At 35.7% G+C, this 25,590-nt stretch overlaps 1 protein-coding gene across 10 annotated transcripts in view; it reads right to left on the bottom strand.

Annotated features, from left to right (window-relative positions):
- The window catches only part of LINGO2 (leucine rich repeat and Ig domain containing 2), a 1,236,800-nt gene that overhangs the window by 609,400 nt on the left and 601,810 nt on the right, over positions 1 to 25,590 (bottom strand). For 2 of the 10 annotated variants that reach the window (XM_032393631.1, XM_032393633.1), the window contains one exon: positions 316 to 448. The exons of 7 other annotated variants lie outside the window; for them this stretch is intronic. The gene's annotated coding sequence lies outside the window, so the exon portion shown is untranslated. Of the gene's footprint in view, positions 1 to 315; positions 449 to 11,361; positions 13,761 to 25,590 lie in introns of those variants that run through there. One more of the 10 variants, XM_032393632.1, reaches the window with a different exon arrangement.

Here is a 25,590-nt window from a genome sequence, read left to right as displayed (position 1 = left end):
CGAGCTATTCTTTGAAATTCAGAAGATGCAGAGGTGAAGAAGACAGATAAGGTCCACGTCCTCAGTGAGCCACTATTTCCTGACTTCACTTGGCTTCTGTAGATTTTCATTCACATACTCAGCCTCCCATTCCTCTTTCCTTCACCATGTCTTTCCAAGATCCACTTCCTTCAGGTACTCTTGACATTCCTATTTTACATATCACTGGGCCATAAGCCTGAGGCAAGTCCTCTAGGAAGACTTCTCTGTTCCCCTCATTGCCCTCGTCTGGGCTATGTGCCCTTGCTCTATGGTCCCTTAACACTGTGTGCTTACCTCTGTCAGAGCACCGTTACTTGGAAAGGTATTCATCTCCTTACTTCTCATTCCTTCCTCTTAAACTGTAACCTCCTAGAGGGCAGGGACTTGTGTCACGTTTGTTCCAGTATCTTTAGTATCTGCATAGTACCTGGAACAGAATGAGTGCTCACTAAATATTTGTTGTTGATTAAATTGAGAATGTCTTAATAAACATAAGATCTTATATGGACCATCTACATCTCGCTGTAAATGAACTTAAACAAATGAATTCTTCCTCCTAGGGTTGTTTGTATCTTATTAGCTCCAAACTAGTCATTAGAAAATAATGTCAAAAATATCCAATTCATTTCTAGGACTACTTTCTTCTCCATCCTGATGTCATGTATGCTCCACATAATCTCTCAGCAGTGGACAGCTCATATCTATGGGAAAATACAACCCTCTTCTCTGCTCAACCCAGGATAAGATCCTGATGTTAGATTTTAACACACTAGAGACAGATTTCATTGGACTTCTAAGAAAATTACTTTGGTTTTCTGTTAAATGCCAAAATGATTTAAAAGTTGCCGCATGATGACTTGCGGTGTAAAAAAAAATCCACAAAATAGAACATGGGTGCTTGTCAGATGCTACCTTTCAGAGTTGAGCTTCTATGTGTGATGGACTGAAGGTCTATGGTCTACTTCCAGAAACAGAAAACAATAACAAAATCCTCAGCACCAACATAAAAATCCACACATTCTAGTTTAGTTATTACACAGGCCAATTTATAATTCTTTCTCAGCTGGAATCTGATATGGTAGAGTCAACAGATTCATTCAGATCTCAACTTTTATCTTTTCACTGGGGCATGCTCTCTAATTGAACACTGCTTACACTTTGTGGGAAAGGAAAAACACTCCAGGATGTCTTTGCATTAAAGGGAGCTATGGGGGGTGTACTACATAATTATCCTTGAATTGTATTACGAGTAACTCTATAGGAGACACTAAAATTTGGCCTACTATCTACTAAATACAAAGAAAAATGTCAAGGCTCCATTATTTTAGGCAAAGATATATGTATATATATATATTTCATATGATATTATTTAGTCATGCCATGAAAAAAAATCATCATTATTTTCTCAAACAAATCAATGCCTGCTTTAAAATACAAACATAATTTCTTCATTTTTCTCAACTGCTAAGTTTTAGGTGTTGTTCCAATTATTAGCAGGAATAATCCCTTGGTATTCTTTCTGGATTTAGCCTCAGTAATACTCAGAGTAATTCTAAATCAGGGGAATAGTTTTTGAAGGTCCCTCTTGTTTCTTCCTTTCTTTCAGGAATTCCAAGTTGAGTCCATCGGGCTTCTGTCTGGCAATGAAGGAGACCTTACCCATTGTAATGACCTATTCTCCTTCTAATAATACAAGTGGAGTTATAGGGAAGAGGGTAATATAATATATAATTAACACAAGTCTATTCCAATTATTAATAAACACTTATTTATTGAGAATGGAATTTAGCATTGGAGAGACCAGGATTAAATCCATTATCTTCCACATATTGTATTACTAATTTAAGGCTCAGTTTATACACAATTAAGCAATTTGGCATTTTAAATGTGAAACATGTCAAGACTCTAAAACACTGTCTTTCACACATGGCTCAATGGATTATGTGTTTTAGCCCTTAATTTATGCTTCATGACCAACAATGTACAATGTCATAGGGTACAGTTAAGTTAGACATCTCTAATTCAAAATGGCAGGCATTCCAAAGGCTCCGAAGTCCTACCTAAACTATCCCTTCAGGCAACAATTAAGATTGATTGCAAATAAATTTATTCACCATTCTATTCTAGCAACTCAGTTTACTGATCTGATATATATATGTGTGTGTGTATATATATATATATATATATATATATATATTTTTTTTTTTTTTTTTAATCCTCTTTTCCCTTTCTTCTCCTAACTGTTCAATCTTGACTCCATTAGTTAACCTCTCTGGGCATCAATTTCTTCCTCTTTAAAATGAGAGGATTAAACTTGGCATGGCATTTTCAGCTCTAACGTTCTATGATTATGCCTAGAGGAAATGATCCTGGAGGTCTGGGGAATAAAAGAGGGTCCACGGAACACTTGAAATGACCATTGAAAAGTGAGCTGAAATCTAGTTGGGAAAAGCAGGTGAAGATGGCATCCCACATGAGAAAATACTGTGAGCAATGGCTCTTGATCAGACAATTCCAGACAAGTTTAAAAATACAATGATGGTGATGAAGATGATGATGAAGATAATGCAGAATATTTTAGATTAAAGCAATACATCACGATGTACCATCTGCCATTCCATTTTGAGCAAATCACCCCTCAGGCAATAACTGCACTTGGCAGATTTTACACAAAATGTACAATACAGTTTGGCTCAAATAAAAACCATCTAAAATTGAATGCTTTGCCCCAACAACAACAACCACAAAGTGTGATGTCTTCATTAATATGTTAATTTGCCCATTTCCTATCAGAGTAAAAATAAAGGCCCCATGCACAGGTTGACCCAATTAACACTATACAGTTAACTTTAAAGAGTACCTTCCCAAAAATTGCTATGTGAAAAGAACAACTGGGATGATTTAAGATTTCATGGGAAAATGGGATTAAAGGAGTACACCTGTGAAAAGGCTTAATACAGTTTTCAATTACTAAAATAAAAATCAGTAACACGTTACATAAAGACAACATCAACGACATATACATTTTACATCAGTAATATTGAAGCTTTCACTATTGATTTCCCTCTGCCATGTTCTGATCATGAGAAACTTCTGTTGATTTCCCTTTGTCCAAAATTTCAATTCTTATGTATATGTATACTTTATTGTATGTTAAGCACATATTAAAAAGCATCCTTTTCTGCACCTGGTCCTTTTTCACAATGTCTTCATACTATTCTGCATAATTCCCATGTGTTAAATCCTGCCATGTTCTCAGAGATGCACAGTGACTAGGGTTGCCAGCATTAGCAAATAAAAATACAGAATGCTAAGTTAAATTCCAAAAAAACAATAAAAGTACTTGAGCAAATATTTCTGAAGCTTTCTCCACAAAATTCAAAATGATAGATTATTAGCTTCCTCACAGTAAAGCCTTATCAAAACACATACCCAGAGCTTCTTTCAGAGCAACCTTGACTGCTTCCATCCCACACAATCCTAGAAGTTCTAAGGCATTGGCTATTTTTCCTATATCGTCCTTACCCTGCCCTGCCCCACCCTCTGCAAAGTTTCAAGCCTATAATCCACCATTCTGCTTTATCTAGTTTTTTCCCTTTTCCAAAAACCAGTATTCTCTTTTTCTAATTATGTCTAACAATTTGCATCATCTGCTTTCACAGTCTTGTTGAAATGCAGACAGAAGAAAATTTGCATGTATTCTCCAAAATTTTTGCATAAAGAGAACTTGCATTTTGAAAGAGTTAATTTATTTAAGTATCTATAGTTTTCTTTGACTTGGTCAAAATACAAAGAAAAAGATCATAAATATTTATATAAAAATAATTATCAGCAAATTACTGCTACAATATATATACTGCTACAATTATATATTTAATATATAAATGTCATTCACTTTATTTACATTAACATTTCTGAACAAACAATTCTGATTTTGCCATACACTAAGGGCCAGGTCTTGAAATTTGCAGGGTGATATAAAGGTAATTTAGTTCAAGTCCTCAAGGGTGAAAAAAAATAGCTTTAGTGTATGAAAATCCTGGACCATTTCCAATACAAAACTTTAAGAAGTACTGAATTATTCATTTTTATTTGGAAAATATTACAGCCTAACAGCTGAACAAATAAAATAGCATGTTAAAATTGCAGTTATTGGTATCTAAAAGCATAAAAATGTTTTTTTAACTGTTTTGAGAGCTTTTTACCTCATTTTACAAACTGGTAATGTTCCAATAAGAGTCCTTATTGGAGGCAAAATGAGGCAAGTATAAGTGGCAAGATACGGAGCTGAGAGCTGAGACTCTCATTCCAATTTCTTTTTTTTTTTTTTTATTTTATTTAAAGATTTTTATTTATTCATTTGCGAGAGAGACGGAGAGAGAACAAGCAGAGGGAGAGGCAGAGGGAGAGGGAGAAGCAGACTCCCTGCTGAGCAAGGAGCCCGATGCGGGACTCGATCCCAGGACCCTGGGATCATGACCTGAGCCGAAGGCAGACGCTTAACCATCTGAGCCACCCAGGCGCCCTCTCATTCCAATTTCTTATATAAGCAGAAGCCACAAGCTTTTTAACGGAGATTCTGTACCTCTCTTTTCTCATCTGAGCAAGGAGCCTGATGTGGGGCTCGATCCCAGACCCTGGGATCATGACCTGAGCTGAAGGCAGCCGCTTAACCAAATGAGCCACCCAGGCGCCCCAACATTTCAGGTTATTAATGCTGTATGAATTCATTTTCCATAATACTATGCTGAATCAATTGCTTCCTTTGCTTGATTTGTTTCTTGTGCTATCTGCCTATGCTCCTCTGACTTAGGTAAAACCATATGAAGTTGGTACTTGAAACATTATCAGTAAAAACAACACAAAACAAAACAAAAAAACAACTGTGTCTCTATATTAATTAGATATTGCCACAATAATACTACACATCAAACAACTACAAAATATTCATGTCACACAACAAAGAAGCATGTATCTCTTGCCCAGGAGTTTGTGGATCACTAAGTTTCTTAAAGGCTACACTTGAGACTGGCAAACTGGTTTCTACTTGCATATCATTGGGCAAACAAATCACATGGTTAAGCCCAAGGTTAAGGGGTAGAAAATTCACTCTTCAAATGATAGGCAAGGGTATGGATGCAGGGAGGGAAGGAGGTCTGGATCCAAGCGTTCAGTCTACTATAGTTCCTTGCCTTGATACTAGAGTTGGTTCACTGATTTGATCAAAAACATGTTAGGGTTATTCCCAAAAGTCTTTTCCGGATCATCTGGGATTTTTCTTTCTCTTATTTGACAACTAACACTTTTTATATCGATTCTTTCTTGATTTTCCCATTTCTCACTAATACTCCATAATCTTGTCGTTTTTGTTTTATGGTCTTTCTAAGAAAACTGATTTAATTGCCTGTCTTGTTTTTTATACAATACTGCATACTTATTATAACGTTTGCTTTACTTAAAAGCCCTAAAGTACTAAAAAATTAGCAAACAAAAAAAAGCCATTAAATAATTTTACTGTATTAAATATAGAAACTTAGAACAAAGGAGTAGGAATTAATGTTGTACCATTGCAGAAAAATATCTGTATATATTTAAATCTCAGCTCTGCAGCTGATTAAAACTTTACTTATTTACTTATTTTTCTGGTGTTCTATCAAAATTTTTTAAAGCTATTCCATTATTTTATATGGATTGAGTAAAATTAAAAATTAGTACACACGACATTTTTTTAAGAAGCATAAATGTAACAAAAGTGGCATTATGTATCTAAAACTTTAACAATGATTTTTACTATTGACCAAAAATATCCATTCTAAAGAAATTGCCACATGGAAATGGTTGGATATTGGCTTATATATTTATTTTCAAGAACGTTCACTGCATTTTTCACTAAACACAGAAAAAAATCTAAAAGCCAATAATTCAGAAATTTTAATGTGAATTTCATCATATTCATACAATAGAATGCTTGGTCCCTTTGGAAAGCATGCCATTTGAGAATACTAAATTAATGGGTAATAGGCATAATCTAGTTTGAAGAAGGAAAGCACATTTTCAAAATTATATTCAATATTTCTTAGACTTTTGCAGGATTCATGGATTATATTGATATTCTAATGAAATCTACAAACTCTCTACCTAGAAAAATGCACTCACACGCACAAATAACAAAGTGGTTCACAACTTGGAAGAGAGGTTTAAAATTCCAGAAGCCATTTATGGGATGCTGAGTAAATGAAGCCTGATATACATTGTCACAATTTAAAACAAAATCTGTATCTATCTCTTCATTTATTAAAAAAATTACATATAGAAAATGTTCAGGGACTTCAGCAGCAATATGGCACGGTTTTTCAAAAAGACTCCCTTTCTGCTACAAAGAAATGCTGAGTGATACCAAGTCCATATACACACACGCATACAAACACACACTGAGCTAGAGAGCTGCACTCAGTAGGAGAAAAAGGACATCTACAGGTGTAGAAACAAAGGGGGAATCCAAATCCAGAAGAGGAACAATCACTGATATAATGATAGTCTGTTGAAATTTCAGAGGAGGATCTAAACTCTACTCCTTGGTTTTTAATGCTTTTGCAGAAAGAAGATGGGACCTCTAACCTCAGCTAAGCAAAACATCCCTGCACAAAGGATGTCTTCCTTGGCCAAGGAATTTGATGGAGTTTATTTCCTTTTATTATTTTTATTTTAAATGATAAGGCAATTTTTATTTATTTATTTTATTTTATTTATTTATTATCTGGTCACTTAGGACTCAGAGGTTTGGGTTGTTCTTGACTAGGCACCAAATGCAAGTAAGGGAGCAAACTCTGTTCCAAAAGAACAGTCACCAGAGTCTAAAAATAAACATTGCCAACAGCAGATTTTCAACTGTCTGTGCCTAAGTATGGCGAGGAGACTTTAGAGGTGAGATAATCCAATTTTATATAATTCTTATTTTTTGTTAGAATTCTTTTTATTTCTGCCTTCCTCCACAGATATTCATTGGTTAGGGATTCTTACTCCTTATACAGATAAACACTATGTTTCTTCAAGGAAATATTTTATGTGTAGTCACAATTTTATCCAAGCAATTTTCAATATTTTCCAGTTAAGTTAAAAGCAAAAGTGAGGTCATTGCAAAAATATAGCTGTCACTATACATCTAGTATAGCTGAGCAATAATGCATGAGCGAATACCTCCCTTTGCCCAAAGCCAGTCGTTTGGGAGAAATTTGAATAAGCAAATCATGCACAAGCAACAGAGGTAGACAGAGGGTAGTTGCATGGGTCACTGCAGAACTCACTGAGATTGGCTTAACTGCTGAATATTTTCAGTGTGTTCTAATTCAGTGAAAAACTGTTTTAAATAAAGCCTCTAAATCAAGATCTAGCCAAGATCCCACCAACAAGCAATGAACTCGACAGAATTTGAATAGCCTATGAACCACAGTATCAAGGCTGAGTTATAAAACAAGTTAAGTTTCTCTCTCCATCTACCTCTGCCTCTCCCCACTGCACATGCGCTCTCTCTCTAGAATAAATATATATTAAAAAAACCCACTTCCTAAATGTAAAAGACAAACCCCCTAAAATTCCTAAAGTTTAAAGCCTACTATATGGTAACAGCCTTACAATCAACCACAATGGAGAAGAGAAGACAAAGGAAGAGTACACTTAAGGTGTTGAAAGTAAGTATCAGTCATGCTAGAATTGCATATCCAATTGGACTTTCAATGAAGAGTGAGGGCAAACTAGACAATTTCAGTCAAAGGCAGAAAGGATTTACTACTCACAGATAACCACTGAAAGAAGTATTAATAGAAATACTTCAAGAAAACAAAATTTAACTCAGAAAAACATGGAGAGTATGAAATATAATAGTGAGCAAGGAAATTAATGAATGTGTTGGCTATACAAAGCATTGATAATAATGACTAAGTTTGAGGTCTTAAATTCAAATATGGACATGAAAGATGGGAGCAGGATTGCATTTAAAAGGTTTAAGGTCTTTGTATTTGGGGGAGGACAACAGAGATATTTATTAAGATTAGACAGGGTGAAGAAAGGTATTTGTTAAGACAAGTAATTAACCATTAAATTTAAGACTAATACTAAAAGAATAAAAACAATGCATAACTTCAAATTAATCGAGGAAGCAAAGAATATAAAGAACACTTGATTAACAAAAAAGAATGGGAAAATAATTAAAAGGAAGCAAAGGAAGCAAAGAAAGCATAGTATAGAAAAAAAAGCATACTACAGAAAACATAGTGTAAGGAATATATCCAAATATATTATTATTCTCAAAAATACAGGTGGATAAAACCTCCCTATTTAAAGTTAGAGATTTTCCAATTGTATTTTTTAAAGGTATAACATTCTTACAAGAAGACATGGCTAAATATAAAGTTTTTCCCAGTAAGGTTGAAATTAAAGATATAAAAAAGAAGATACTCCAGATCATACCAACCTAAAAAATGTTATGTAGCAATATTAAAATGAGACATGATTGAGTTTCAGTAAAATATATTGATAAGGTGGGTTATTAAGAGTATGTAAACTACACAATGGTGAGCATTTTATTTTCTGCTGCATTGATCAATATATCCTAAGTGTCTAGAATATTACCTGACACACACATGCTAAGAAATGTTTGTTGAATGTTGAATGAATACTAACAGAAAAAAAATTATCAGGGAGTTAGTACAATTCTGGATCTATATGTAATTAAAGATTTAGCCTCAAAATATAGAAGAGCACATCTTATATGAACATGATTGCATACATGCACACACACACACACACACAGAATTTTAGAAAAAGAAAAAAGAAGGGAAGAATTCGCAAGAAACTGTGAACTTTGTAAAGAAATCCTCACTACCACCTGCCAGACTTTGCCACCTGTTGGAGCTAGACAATGTGACTGCAAAATTACACGTACGGTGACTCAATCTGATAACACTGTTGTGCAGTATCATGCTTGTGTTCTCATCTTTGCTTATTTAATAATGGCATTAGGTGCACAGATAAATCAGTCATCTTGTTTAGCTGAGTCCCTGATACCAAAAGGACAAGGTGATCTTCAAGTTCTGTTTCCAGTGTGATTATGTTGCCGTCTCCTCCACATTCCTCAATAGCATCTGGTGAGCACGCAATGTGAATTGTTAATTCAACTCTAGCTGTAAAATTAGTACAGGTTCAGCAGAGAGCATAGAAGCAGCTGGTAAACAATAAGGGACCCCACAGGCTCCACTAGCTGATTTACTTCAACAGGATTCTTGACTCATTTTCTTCCTCATTGTTTTCTCTTAGTCAGTAATGCTGCAAAATTTGGCCACGTTTCTAGTCAGAAAGCTAGGGTGATACTGTATATGGGGGGAAGAGATTCCAATTTAAAAGAAGTAGCACAAGCAAAGGAAACAATCAACAAAACTAAAAAGCAGCATATGGAATGGGAGAAGATATTTGCAAATGACATATCTGATAAAGGGTTAGTATCCAAAATCTATAAAGAACTTATCAAACTCAACACCCAAAAAAACAAATAATCCAGTTAAGAAATGGGCAGAAGACATGAATAGATACTTTTCCAAAGAAGACATAGAGATGGCTAACAGACAGATGAAAAGATGCTCAACATCACTCATCACCAGGAAAATGCAAATCAAAACCACAATGAGATACCACCTCACACCTGTCAGAATGGCTAAAATTAACACAAGAAACAATAGGTGTTGGCAAGGATGTGGAGAAAGGGGAACCCTCTTACAGCTTTGGTGGGGATGCAAACTGGTGCAGCCACTCTGGAAAACAATATGGAAGTTTCTCAAAAAGTTAAAAATAGAACTACCCTACAACCCAGCAATTGCACTACTAGGTATTTACCCAAAGGATACAAAAATACAGATTTGAGGGGGTACATGCATCTCGATGTTTAAAGCAGCATTAACAATAGCCAAACTATGAAGAGAGCTCAAATTCCTGTCAACTGATGAATGGATAAAGAAGATGTGGCATATATACACAATGGAATATTACTCAGCCATCAAAAATTGAAATCTTGCCATTTGCAACAATGTAGATGGAGCTGGAGTGTATTATGCTAAGCAAAGTCACTTGGAGAAAGACAAATACCACAATTTAAACCATATTTGGAATTTAAGAAACAAAACAGATGAACATAAGGGAAGGGGAAAAAAAGGAGAGAGGGAAATAAACAATAAGAGACTCTTAGAGATCAAACTGAGGGTTGATGGAGGTGGGTGGGGGATGGGTTAGATGGGTGATGGGTATTAAAGAGGGCACATACTGCATGGAGCACTGGGTGTTATATACAAACAATGAATCACAGAACACTTCATCAAAAACTAATGATGTACTGTATGGTGACTAACATAATAAAAAAATTAAAAAAATAAAGAGGGCACTTGTGATGAGCACGGGGTATTGTAAGTAAGTGATGAATCACTGAATTCTACTCCAGAAACCAATATTGCACTGTATGTTAACTAAAATTTAGATTAAAAAAGAAAAGAAAGAAAAAAAAGAAATAGCACAACTCTGAAAAAAGTTTGGTAAGACTGGAAACACAGACTCTTACCTTCTTTCTTTTCCTGTAACTATCTCATATGGCTATAGTCATGACGAACTCACTTTTTAAACCATTTTTCAGTCCTCTGCCTATTTCTTCCACATACTACAGAGAAACCATTTCAATGCCATTATCAGTCTCAGTAACAATTTTTATCTGTTTGTTTAATGAAGGAATGATCTCAGCCACTAGGACTTAGGTAATAAAGATGTACAGGTGCCATAATTATGCCACCTAGTGTATAGTTTAAAAATCAGGTTAAATCTATATTTGGGCAAGATGAGGTCTGTTTTGCTATCACAAAGTGTTCCAGTTTGTGTGTTTCTTGTCATTGTAATGTCATAGACAGGAGTCTTGCCCAGGTGGACACCTACTTAACCTATTGAACTGAGCTCTGAATTCTCATTAAGTTTTGTGGGGTTTTTTCATGTTTCAGTTTCAAACAGTCTTTTATTCTTCTAATGGCTTTATTTCCCTAACCTAAGGGCCAAGTCACACCAATAGACTTGTTAGAGTAAATTATTTGAACAGATTTCTGATAGCATTCAAACAAGTAGAAAGTACTACTAGATAATGCCAAAATGAGAAAAAAGGAGTAATAAAAACGTAGTTGCTAACACTGATGTAATGCAGTAGGAAGAAAATAAAACAACTCAAACTGTGCAGTATTTCCCCAAAGAAACTCATTTCATTCCATTATCTAAGATAATATCCAGAATGTCCGCAAAGGAGGTTAGTGGTTAACTTACCTGAGAATCCTGGAAAGAACTCTGTAATCTTTCGAGACTTAGAACACCACGGCTGAACAGTGAGATGAAAAACAAGCACTTCTCTCCAGGAGGAGGGATACATTTTCTATCACAGGTTTTTGTGCTTTGGTGAAATTAACAGGTCCTTATGAGGATGGTTTAATTAATCAGAAACTCAATTTTCAGAACAGCATCCACTGGTGGAACAGATTCTCAGGAAAACATCACGGACAGAAAAAAACAAAGGCAATTTTTATATCGAGTTGACTTTCAGGATAGGGAAGAAAATTTCAGATGTTTTGTTATCCAGTTTTCAAAACCATTAAGAGGTCTGGGAGGCCATGTCCATTAATTATGCAAAAGACAAAGTAACAGCGTTGGCGAAGCAACAGAAACGGTCTCACCTTTTTGAAACAAAATGCCCAAATATGCTCATTAAAGTCAAAACTGACTGCATCTCCTTGGGGTACAGCATAAATCATTTCAGGGAGTAGACGACCAAGTTGAGATTAGAGAGAACATACTTAATGCGTTCTTACAGAAAACCAGTCCCAGAGCTGAATCTTGGTTCCAGTTAAAAGTTAAAATTTCACGTATTCTAAAATAAGAGTAATATTGGATATATGTTTGTGGTTTGAAAGAGGCCTGGGGACCTGAGGTAGGCTCTTTTCAGAAAAGAGAGAAAAGCTGAACAATATTATCATGGCTGAAGACTGTTACAGTTTGGCTTCTCTGGAAGCAGATGCCAAAACTGAGTTTGGGGTGCAAAATGTTTATCAGGAATCGACGTCTGGTAAGAGAAGGGTAAGAAGCAGGATTAGGCAAGGGAAGAAGTCAAACTGTAATACTGGCAACAAGCCTCAGGCAAGGAACCCTGGAGCAGATAGTGCCTGTGAGTAGTCTCGCAACAGGCTGAAAAGACCATATCCGTCTCACTTGGTCATCAGGTGCTGAAGGGTAAGAAGGAGAGCAAGGTGCCCTTTCCAGCTGAGGTAGATCCCGAACGATGTGGCAGCTGCAAGCCATCTGCTGATAGATAGCTCTCCCAGTCGCTGAACAGCAAGGCCTTCCTTGAAGCAGGATCTGGCCTGAGCATGTCCCTGTGTCTACCTGAGGCCTACAGAGAAAGCAGTCCTCTGAGCAATTTTTTTGCCATGGACATCCAGAAAACATCAGGACAATGAAGCCTAAGAATCAAATTTAAGTTTTTTACATTTTATTTCATTTATATAGCTGATCCTCTCCCCCATCGTGACTGATTAGCCCCAAAGAGTTCTCTTTAGTGTAAGAATCATTTAAAGCCCTTGTTGAGAATATAGATAATAAGCTATGATCCTTCTGGATTCTGAGTCGTGGGAGCAGTGATGAGTTCGGGGATTAGCGCCTTTGCTGCTCATCTGTGCTGATGGGCGCTGATACCACACACTTGGAGAAAACATTCTTAAAGCTTCAGGAAGCTCTGCCACTCTCCTGTGTGTCAGAGTCTGAAGGAGGAGAGCATTGTCCAGGAAAGGAGGGCAGAAGGGAGCAGGATGAGAATGCCAAGTGCAGAGAGAGAGTGCGCGCACAAACGCACACACATACACACAGCTGTTAGGAGCAAGCACCAGGGGAGAAGCACGCTTCAGGGCAATTTTGAGAAAATGTGTCCTTTGCCAACCATTCTGGGGTAGGTGATCTTTAGGAGAAGAGAAGAGAACCTTCTAAAACACAAACAGTGGGTCAAATGATATATTTCTTACATTGGGAAATGACAATTGGACATAAAGACGGAAGGCAAATATAAGACTTCAAAGAATCCAAGTTACCCAAGGGTCTTTAGCAGATTTAATAAGCCTCTATGTTTCCCACTTACAACTTGATCAGTCCAATAAATGTCTATTTAAACCTATGTTTTACTTAGCTTATCTCCAAATTCTCATAAATCTACTTTATATCTAAATGTAGAATGGTACAGCTCTGAAGCTGAGAGAAAGTTTTAAGGACCACTTGTTATCCTTCTTCCCGTGTCTTTAAAATATTTTATTCATTATTAAAAAGACAGTTCTGGATTATCAAGCACTGGATCTCTTCATTTATGCCTTGTGAATAAATCTGACACATTTATGTAGAGCACTGAATAATTTAGTGAACTGAGGCCACTTGGGACTGAGAAACACATATTTGGAGTGCCTCAGAATTTTTATGGATTTTTTTTTGTTTAAACCCAGAAATGGTGACAAAAAAATGTATTAACAATGAAATATGTACTTGTATGAATAAAGTTTCCTACTTAATTTTTCCATATTTAGTATAAGCCCACTTGCTTTTTATATAACATTCTGCACATAAGATATTAAACATGCTTGAAACAATGCAGAACATTCATTTTAAATAAAATATATTTTTTTGTTTTTAATCATTAAAAGTGGTGTTGCTTCACTGATTTCAAATTAATCATATATTAGGATGTGGGAAAAATGTGGGAGGAGGGTGACATGCTTAAACTTGATACTATTTTGATTCTTTGTTAAATTATAAAAACAAATAATTATCCTAACAAAAGAAAATTTAATAATTGCTGATGATGGCATGATTTTGACAAGCTCATTTTGATCAAATATAGTTGCCTGCTCTGTAATCCAGAGACTTCACAAATAAAAACACAACTGTATCTAGAAATCTTAGATCTAATGCAGTGACAGCCCTGGAGTGACTTCTGCTCAACTGGCACTGGGTTAACTGTGTCTCTGCACTGTTCTCTGTAAACCGCACTGATATTCCAGACTCTGCTCTGAAGTCGACCACCTACTTAATATACTTATGCACCTGTCTCCATCAACAACTCCTTCCACCAAGAAGAGTCCATTGTATTTGCCAAAGGACCTAGCAGGGAGCCTGTAGCAGACACTCCCACCTATGTTAATATCTTTCTCTCCTTCTTTCTCTCCACAAATAATCCAGAAACTGTTAGGGCGAGGAGAAGAGTAGGAAACTGCATTATTATTATGGCATTAGAAATGTCACAAGGTAGTATACAGAAACACATTGAATATAAAAATATAATATAAAGAACAGAGACACATATTATATATCTTATTATATTAATTATGAAAGAAAACATAATAGAGAATACTGAAAATATAACCTTGAGATCACCTACTGTTTTTGAGCTGTAAGGAGGCTATAGATGATTATCTAATCTCAATGTCTGCACTTGCCAAATTACAAAAACAGGTCCAGAAGGGTTATTAATATCTATAGATCACTTACTCTGGATTAGGAACTGTGTTGATTATTTTATATATGTTCTTTTATGTCATTCCCAAAATAATCCTAAGAGAATTGTTATTTGCATATGAAAATTATTTTCTGCATTTTATAGATAAGCAAGGGAGTCTTGTTAAAAGTTATTCAATTATTAGCTGCAGAGATTAAAATCAATTCTGTCTTACCTCTAAACTCACTTTTTCTGCCTGATGTCAGATTGTATAAAGGGTCCAATAAAGATTTTAATTGAATTGAGGGGAGGCAGACAAGGCAGTGACTCATTTACGTTAACTTTAATTAAGAGAGGGAGTTCCAGTGATAAACCCAATGACTTCAGGGGCTAGGTAGGAGACTTAAATATGTGAAAAAGTAATGGTTATTGCAGTGCCTTGTGGGTTTCTTACCTCACCTAAACACATTCCTAGTCAATTAAAAAAAATTGTATGGGCCCAATAAAACATATCTGTCAGAGGATTACCAATTTACAACTTTTGAAAGGAAGCAAAAGCAAGAGATCTGCAAATTAAGTCTGGAAAACATTTTAGGCTTGGGATGGAGGCAGTGTATGTGTAAGGCACAGCAAAAGGGTAACAAGTTAAAGTAAAAAAAAAAATCAGGGGATTGGCTGGTTTAACATATCAAAGAACTATTTACTCATCATGTGTAGGGAGGGCAGAGTGTGCAGTGAAGGTAAAGGAAGAGCAGAAAAGGAAAGAAAAGTTTTGGTGGTCTTAAATGCCACCTGAAGTATTTGAATTCTATCATAATGAGAGAGGGATACACTTAGAGATGTGCCCCAAACTCTCCTACTCTGTACTAGGCACACTTACCATGTATTAAGTCTCCATAAGAACCTTTACACTTAACAGATTGGTTAACTGGGATTTATCAAAGATAAATAACTTTCCCAGTGTCACTAAGTAAAAAGTGGGAGAGCCAAAATTCAGATTGTGTCTGATTTTTAAAAGAATCCATAAAACACTATGCCACATGGTTTTCTATAGGAAATGCCAGATCTGAACTTCAGTGTGAGGACTTTTGCAATTGGTCAAGGGTTGAGCAGAGAAATCTTCAGTTAAGATGGTGATTATAGGACCAAAAAGATGTATTTGATTAAAAATAATATAAATTACAATAACCAACATAGTTACTGATATGTACTTATTATAATCACCATTATGCTAAATACTTTTCACATATTAGCTCATTTTATCCTTATAAGAAACCTATGTAATAAGTACTACAATTAACATCATTCTCATTTTACAGATAAGAAAACTGAGGCACTAAACTCTTAAAGTTTAAGCTGATATAAATGGTGAAAGATGAAATTTTAATCCATCAAATTGAACCAATTTGTTCTTAACCAAAAGTAAAATATAGTGCTCAATTAAGGGAAATGTGAAAAGGGAAAAGACCTTCAGAACCATTAGTTTTCATTTGACATAAATATGACTTCAGTAGTATATAAGTTCAGTTAGGTAGGCAGAATGATAATGAGGTCAAATCTCCATGTGCAAACTCTCAAGGACTTTTATCTTCACCTTAAATTGTATTTAGAGTCATACAATCTAATCTCCATCAAGTATATCACAACTTCAGGAAAAATTGGGGAAAATTGGTGGAGTAAACTGAACCAATCAAATAACTCCAAGTGAAGCCTTTCTAGAAAAAGAAAGATAAATACTGTGATCTTTAGATACTTAACATACCCTCATTTTCTCTACATACTCCACTGCTTGTTGGTAGGACCTGGAGGGAAGTGGTAAACTAGTTTCCAATTAGTTTATGTATAAAATCAAGAGTTTCCTTTCTCCAGTTGCTTCATGAATAAGGTACAAAGCAGGCATCTATCTCTTCTATATCCTTCCTTTTCTTTCTTCCTCTTTTGCAAGTTTTGGTAGATAAAGTTACAGAAACATTTATATGTGGAGAAGTTTAGTAATTTCATTTAATAAAAACAATTTGGGAAGAGATCCTGTAGAATGTTCCATTTCCACAACTCTGATATAAATTTCAAAATCAGAGTTCCAACAACAGGAGGAAAAAAAATATATTAGCTAGAGATAGCAACTTTACTCTTTCTTTTTTTATTATTATTATGCTATGTTAATCACCATATATTACATCATTAGTTTTTGATGTAGTGTTCCATGATTCATTGTTTGCACATAACATCCAGTGCTCCATGCAGAACGTGCCCTCTTTAATACCCATCACCAGGCTAACCCATCCTCCCACCCCGGTCCCCTCTAGAAGCCTCAGTTTGTTTTTCAGAGTCCATCGTCTCTCATGGTTCATCTCCCCCTCCGATTTCCCCCCTTCATTCTTCCCCTCCTGCTATCTTCTTTTTTTTTTTTTAACATATATTGTTAACATATATTATTTGTTTCAGAGGTACAGATCTGTGATTCAACAGTCTTGCACAATTCACAGCACTCACCATAGCACATACCCTCCCCAGTGCAATTTTACTCTTAATGGAAACACTAAATTACCACTTTCAAAACTAAGCCATGTAAACAACTTTGGTTTCTTTAAGAAAGGATGAGGAGCCTTTTCTTTTTAAAGGAACATATTTTATTTACTATAAGTGACAAATGGAATTTAAGAAGATAAAATGAGGAGATAAGAAGAGCCTGCCGTTAAATAGACAAATGGTTGTGAAATGAAATATAATATCAACTAGAATTTATACAGATCTTGTTTCAAGAGTAGAATATGGAATATTACTCATAACAAACAGGTACGGGGAGGAAACTGAGCTTAGTAAACAGAAAACAAGGTTAAAAAACTGAAAAGAACAAAATGGTGAGTAAAGGAAGCTAAAATCAATGGATCTACCTACACTGCCTTTGAAGAAAATTGGGTGAAGAGAGCCAATGCATTTCTAAGCAGTTAAATAAATTTGAGTCAAGTACTCTATATTAATATGTTACAGTTCTTTCAGTTACCAGTAACAAAATCAGACTTTGGCCACCTTAAGCCAAACAGGAAACTTATTAGACAAAGGCAGGGTATATTGTAGAACACAATAAATAGCAAGTCCTAGGAAAAGCAGGCAACCTCAACTAGAGATGTTAATGAAACTTTCCTTTAGATAATCATGATAAACTTGTCAGAGTTTCAAAATTCCAGCCTCCTCATCCTTCAAATCTGAATTTTACATTTGAGTTAGGTGTCCATCTTGTGATTAGCTAGGTTTGGGTAGAGCACTGTCATGTAGAACAGATGTGAATACTGCTGTCTACTCTTGTTTGAGGGGAAATTCCTAAAACAAGGTTTTGGACTGCTGATTCCTACAGTGAATCACTTATTTATTTAACATAAATAAGTAAACAAATAAATAACATCTGAACATTATATTGGATTTCTGATTCAAGAATAATCTAATTATTTGCAATACTAAGATGGAGGGAGGAAAATGTGATCATGTATTATAGCAAACTAACTATCTGAAGGAATTGCTCAAAAATGTAGACATGGAAGAAGATGGCAGAGGAGGAGTATCCTGAGGTCACCTTGTGCTACAGACACATCAAGGCTACAACTACACTCATGTGACTAACCCAGAAAATGACCAGAAGACTGGCAGAACAGATCCTCCACAGCTGGTCATAGAGAGAAGGCCACATCAAAAAGAGTAGGAGGGGTGGTGATGCAGTGGGAAACCAAACCCACAATGTGACTTACCACACATAGGAGGAACTGCACAAGCACAGAGGAGCAAGGGTATCAGACCCCACACTGGAGACCCCTGAGCACTGGAAAGACAAGTCCCATAACATCTGGCTTTGGAAACAGTGGGACTTAATTCTGGGACAGCAGAAAAGCTATAAGAAAGAGTCTCCAAACTCTAAAGAGCCAACAAGCTAAATAACTCAGCCCAAGACACAGCACAGAACCAGCAGTTTGAAAAGCATCTGGGGTATATATGAAGATTTATTGACTAATCTTAGAATGCATGTTGGAGGGGCAGGGATCTGCAGAACATTTCTCTGGAAACAAATGGCTGGAGGGTGCCATATTCCTTGCCCTCTCCCAGCCTAGACAGCCAGATGCTTATGGGAGCCAGTTCTAACACTATTTATCTACTTTGATAGTACCACGTGCCCTGCCCCAGTGTTCACCTGAAGACCTGCCTCACCCAACCTGCAATGACAGGAATCCCTCCCAAGTGGCTTTAGCCCTGCCACACCTGGCAGGCAGCACCGACCAACAGGACCAGCACTACTCCAAAATGAATCCTGCCATGATAATCTTGACACACACACACACCAGCGCATCTGAATTCCTGTAGCTAGGCCTCTTAGTTGGCTGTGCAGGGAGCAAGCTCTGCCCTTCAGTGTGCCTGCAGCAGCAGAGCTGAAGAACTCAATAACTGAAATGAAAAATACACTAGAGGGAATCAATAGCAGATTAGAAGATGCAGAGGAATGGATCAGTGAACTGAAAGTCAGGGTAATAGAAAGTAATCAAGCTTAACAGCAAGAAGAAACAAGTAAAAATTGAAAATAGGTTAAGGAACCTCTGTGACATGATCAAGTGCAATAACATTCACATTGTAAGGATCTCAGAAGGAGGAGAGAGAAGGGAACAGAAAACTTATTTGAAGGAATAGTAGCTGAAAACTTCCCTAATCTGGGGAAGGGAATAGACATCCAGGTCCAGGAAGCACAGAGAACCATTAACAAGATGAACCCAAGGAGATCCACACCAAGTAATGATAGAGAATCTTAAAAATAGCAAATGAAAAGAAAACACTTACATACAAGGGAAACCCCAAAGGCTATCAGCTGGTTCTTCAGCAGAAACTTTGAGAACTAGATGAAATTGGCATTATATATTCAAAGTGCTAAAAGGAAAAAAACTACAACCAAGAATACTCTATCCAGCAAGATCATCATTTAGAATTGGAGGAGAGAGTTTCCAGACAAACAAAAGTTAAAGGAGTTCATCACCACTAAACCAGCCTTACAAGAAATATTAAAGAGAATTTTTTAAGTGGCAGCAAAAGACCACTACTATAAGTAAGAAAATTATGATAGGAAAAAAATTCATAGACAAAAACAAATATTAAAGGTAGTAGATTAATTATTTATAAAGCCAGTATGGAGGCTAAAACACAAAAGTAGTAAAATCAACTATATCTACAAAAAGTAGCCAAAGAATACACAAAATTAAAAAGTGCAAAATGCGGCATCATATAGATAAAATATGGAGGAGGGGCATTCAGTGCTTTTAAAGTATGTTTGAGTTTAAGTGACCATCAACTTACTATAGACTGCTATACACACAAGATGTTATATATGAACCTAATGGTAACCCAAAATGAAAAACCTATAATAGACACACACACACACACACACACACACACACACAATAAATAAATAAATAGGAATTCAAGCATACACTAAAGAAAAACATCAAACCACAAGGGAAGAGAACAAGAGGAGAAGAAGAAAAGAAACAGAGGAAGAAGAAGAAGAAGAGGAAAGAAGAACAAGAAGGAGGAGGAGGAGAAGAAGAGGAGGCATAAGAGGAGGAGGAGGGGAGGAGGACAGGGAGGGGGAAGAGTGGGGGGGGGAAGAAGAGGAGGAAGAAGAAGAGGAAGAAGAAGAAGAAGAAGGAGAGGAGAAGGAGAAGAAGAAGAAGAAGAAGAAGAAGAAGAAGAAGGGCAACAACAACAACAATACAGAAACAGAGAAGAACTTCAAAAACAACCAGAAAACAATTAACAAAATGACAATAAGTACATACCTATTAATAATTACTTTAAGTGTAAATGGACAAAATGTTCCAAAAAAAAAAAAAAAAAAAGGTGATTGAATGGATTAAAAAAAAAAAAGACTCATCTATATGATGCCTACAAGAGACTCACTTCAGACTGAGAGACACATACAGACAGAAAGTAAAGGGATGGAAAAGATATTCCATGCATAGGGAAGTGGGGGAAAAAAGCCATGGCAACAATACTTATATTAGACTAAATAGACCTTAAGACAAAGACTGTAGTGAGAGACAAAGAAAAGCATTGCATAATGATAAAGGGATCAATCCAACAAACAGGTACAACAATTGTAAATGTCTATAAGTATCTATGCACCCTATACAGGAGCATCTAAATGCATAAAGCAAATATTAACAGGCATAAAGAGAGAAATTTATAGTAACACAGTAATAGTAGAGGACTTTAAAACTCCACTTATATCAATGGATAGATTATCCAGGCAGAAAATCAACAAGGAAACAATGGTTAAACCACATTAGACCAGCTAAACCTAACAGATATATACAGAACATTTCATTCAGGAACAGTAGAATACACATTCTTCTCAATGCACATGAAACATTCTCCAAGATAGATCACCTGGTAGGCCACAAAACAAGTCTCAACAAATTTAAAAAGACTGAAATCATATCAAGCCTCTTTTATGACCACAGTGATATGAAACTAGAAATCAGCTACCAAAAAAATGGAAAAGCACAAACACATGGAGGCTAAGCAACATGCTACTAAACAATGAATGGGCCAATGAAAAAAGCAAAGAGTAAATTAAAAAAAAAATACATGGAGACAAATGAAAATGAAAACACAATCATCCAAAATCTTTGGGATATGGCAAAATCAGTTCTAAGAGGGAAATTTATAGCAATATGGACGTACCTCAAGAAACAAGAAAAATCTCACACAAACAAACTAACCATACACATAAAATGCTAGGAAAAGAACAAAGCCCAAAGCTAGTAGAAGAAAAAAAGTAATAAATATTAGAGTGAAAATAAATGAAGAGAGACTAAATAAATAAATAAGGTCAATGAAACTATGAGATAATTCTCTATCACAAAATTGATAAATCTTTAGCCAGACTCATCAAAAAAAAAATGAGATAGTACTCAAATAAGTAACATGAGAAATGAAGGAGGAGATGGGCGCCTGGGTGGCTCAGTCGTTAAGCGTCTGCCTTCGGCTCAGGTTATGATCCCAGAGTCCTGGGATCGAGTCCCACATCGGGCTCCCTGCTCGGTGGGAAGCCTGCTTCTCCCTCTCCCACTCCCCCTGCTTGTGTTCCTGCTCTCGCTGTCTCTGTCAAATAAATAAATAAAATCTTTTAAAAAAAAAAAAGAAAAATGAAGGAGGAGAAATAAGAACTGACACCACAGAATTATAAAAAATTACAATACACTATAAAGAATTATCTGCCAGCAAATTGGACAACCTAGAAAAAATGCTTAAATTCCTAGAATCATACAATCTTCCAAAACTGAATCAGGAAGAAATTGAAAATTTGAACTGACCAGTTACTATTAACAAAATTAAATTAGTAATCAAAAAACTCCCAACAAAGCCCAGGACCATAAGGCTTCACAGGGGATTCTACCAAACATTTAAAGAGTTAATACCCATTCTTCTCAAACTATTCCAAAAAAAATAAAAGAGGAAGGAAAACTTCCAAATTCCTTCTACGAGGTCAGCATTACCCTGATATCAAAACCAGACAAAGATGCAACAAAAAAAGAAAACTACAGGTCAATATCCCTGATGAACATGGATTAAAAAATTCTCAAGAAAAATACTAAACTGAATTCAACAATATATTAAAAGGATCATACAACACAATCAAGTGAAGTTAATTCCAAGGATACAAGGGTGGTTCAATATTCACAAATCAATCTGTTTAAAACTCAAATTAGCAAGAGGAAGGATAAAAACCATATGATTATCATAATAGATGCAGAAAAAGCATTTGACAAAATATAACATTTGCTCATGATAAAAACTCTCAACAAAGTAGATTTAGAGGGAACATACCTAACATAATAAAGTCCATATATGAAAAGCCCTCAGCTAACGTCATAGTTAAAAGTGAAAAACTAAAAGTGTTTCCTCTAAGACCAGGAACAAAGCAAGTATATCCACTCTCACCACTTTATTCAATATTGTACTGGAAATCCTAGATGCAGCAATCAGACAAGAAAAAGAGCAGCCAAATTTGTAAGGAAGAAGTAAAATTGTTACTATTTGCAGATGGCATGATACTACATACAGAAAACCCTAAAGACTCCACCAAAAAAATATTAGAACTAATAAATGAATTCAGTAAAGTTGAAAGATATAATATTACATACAGAAATTAGTTGCATTTCTATACACTAATAATGAGCTATCAGAAATAGAAATTAAGAAAACAACCCCATTTACAATAGTATCAAAAAGAAGAAAATACCTAGGGATAAATTTGACCAAGGAGGTAAAAGACCTGTATTCTAAAAACTATAAGCATTGATGAAAGAAATTGAAGATGACACAAATAGAAAGATATACCATGCTCATGGATTGGAAGAATTAATATTTTTTTAAATGTCCACGCCACCCAAAGCAATCTAGAGATTGCACTCTCACCACACATTTTTTTCTCCTTCCCAGAGGCAACCAATTTCAAATATTTTACATGATTCTATTGGTATTTGTATGTATATCATTCCATAGTATGATTTTATTGCTACGTCTGGATATTTTAGGGGTGAAGGACAGTTTAGATATTGTGTATTGACATTCTAGCTTAAAAAATATAAATGTATCTCTCATTCAGCACTACCCTAAGAGGCCTTGTCCCTGACACACATGCAGGTCCCTTTTCTCCTCATTATGGATTGGGTCAATATTCAGTGTTTACACTGCCATGTGGAAGTAAACATTATACACAGCAGAGAAATGTCAGATATTACAACTATTTTTCCTTTTATTCAAATACTGGTTCTTTTTCTTTTTCAGAATATTGTGGCAAGGTTTTTTTTTTTTTTAATTCTGTTGTTTGTGCTATCATTATTTTCTTAGTTTTCTAGTAATAATCACTAAGCACCCCCACCCATACCCCACTGGGATATAACTCCTCTTAATACATTCAAATATGTAATATATTATAAATTTATCCTGTTAAAGAAATCCCTCCTCATAAAAGTCATCCTGTTCTAATTTGTTCTGGGTGCTCTCTAAACTTGCTCCATGGCTATCATCTTGTGATTGGTAATTCTCTCCCCCTTTCTTCTTTGTTGGATCCCCTGTTTCCTGGGTCTGTCCTCTTCCTTGTTTTACTCCCTAATTTGAGTGGAGAACATTTTCCAGCAGCTTTTTGAAAATGAATGCATGGCAGATAAGTCTTTCATGTACTCTCACACATTTGGTCATAGATTTCTAGGCTGTTAACTTGTCTCATCAGATGCATAAAGACTTGGTCCATTGTTTACTAGATTCCTGTATTACTATTCTATTTTATCTCATATTAATGTTCCCTCTGAAAGTTTGAAGATGTTCCCTATTCCCCGAGTACGGCCTTTTCTTGATGTGCCTTAATGTGGGTCTTTTTCCATCCACAGTACTGGGAATGTGATGTGTCTATTCAATATGGAAACATATGTTTTTCTATTCTGGGAACTTTTCATCACATTTTTTGGGTAATTTCTTATCCTGTATTTCTGTTTTCTACTACTGGCATACCTATTTTTAAAATGTTGGACCTTCTCTACTAGTTTTCAAATTCCCTTTTATTTTTCTTCTCCTAACTTCCATCTTTGACATTTTGCTTTTCATTCTGGAATAGTTTCTCAACTTTATCCCTCAAACCTTTTATTGGATTTTTTTTTCACTTATACTATCATATTTTAATTTCCAACATTTAAAAGAATTCTCTGTTCTTGTTTCAGGGATACAAAACCTTTTCTCATATCTTTGAGGGTATTTATTACAGTTATTTTGAAGTTTTCTTTTTGTGCATAATATTATCTTTTTCTCGAAGTTACTTTTTCTATTTGTTTTTGTTTGTTTGATATAAAATACTTATTTCAAACATCTAATAACCTTGTGGTTGCACTAATATTTAAGAGTGGGTTTCAATTCCAGTGTTCACTATAATCTAGTTGATTGGTTCTAGTTGAGGAACTCTTGCTGTCATTTTCATTAGGTCTTTTAGGTGGGGCAGATTCCCTAGAGAAGATTCTTCCCTTCTCCTGTCTGAATGGTATTTGGCTGCTAGAGTTCTGCCAGGGATCTGAGTGGGAGGAGAGATAAAGGCAAGGGGAGGTGTTTCAACATTTAGTGTATTTATCCCCTGATTTTGGTTTGGTATTCTCTCTGTGTCCTGGTCTCCTCCAGGCCAGAAAAATTCTGTTTTATCTTCTCTAGGGAATAAACCTCTTTTCTTCTACTGGGGGAAGTATGGAGCAGTGACCTTACTTGGTAGTACAGGGAAAACACTGTGGAAGCCTAACTGTTCATAAGAGACTTGAAACTAATTCTGTGTTTTTAGCAGTAGTTTTATAGCTACTGTTGGAATTACCTGGTAGGACCACTTCTAAATTTCGCAGGGGAATACTGTAATGAAATTGGGATGATTCTTGCCTTTCTATACTACCTGTCACGTTAGATAAAAAAACAAAAAACAAAAAACAAAAACCCTAAATTTTAATTACCTACTTTCTAGCTTCAAAAACGTTGTAATTGTGACCTCCTCCTTTTTCTTTTTCCTGTGGGTCTATATGTCTTTATCCATTAACCCATTATTGGATAACTAAAAGTAGTATTCCCCAGTGAGGGACCCACATAAATAAAAAAAAAAAATTGATGATGACTGAATTAAAAACAATGCCCTAGGGCACCTGGGTGGCTCAGTAATTAAGCGTCTGCCTTCTGCTCAGGTCATGGTCCCAGGGTCCTGGGATCGAGCCCCATGTGGGGCTCCCTGCTCAGCGGGAAGCCTGCTTCCCCCTCTCCCACTCCCCCTGCTTGTGTTCCCTCTCTCGCTGTGTCTGTGTCTGTCAAATAAATAAAATCTTTAAAACAACAACAACGACAACAACAACAACAACAAAAACCCCAATGCTCTAAAAGTAACGAGATTAAAAGAAATAGGTAACATATTTGCCATATGTATATACTCTCATATCTATAGTATTTTAAGAAAACCATGCATATATTTCTTA

Source organism: Phoca vitulina, unplaced genomic scaffold (assembly GCF_004348235.1).
Source record: "Phoca vitulina isolate PV1807 unplaced genomic scaffold, GSC_HSeal_1.0 scaffold75, whole genome shotgun sequence".
NCBI classification, from domain to species: Eukaryota; Metazoa; Chordata; class Mammalia; order Carnivora; family Phocidae; genus Phoca; species Phoca vitulina.
Note: the sequence above shows the minus strand (reverse complement) of the source record. Positions and strands in the feature narration are given on the sequence as shown.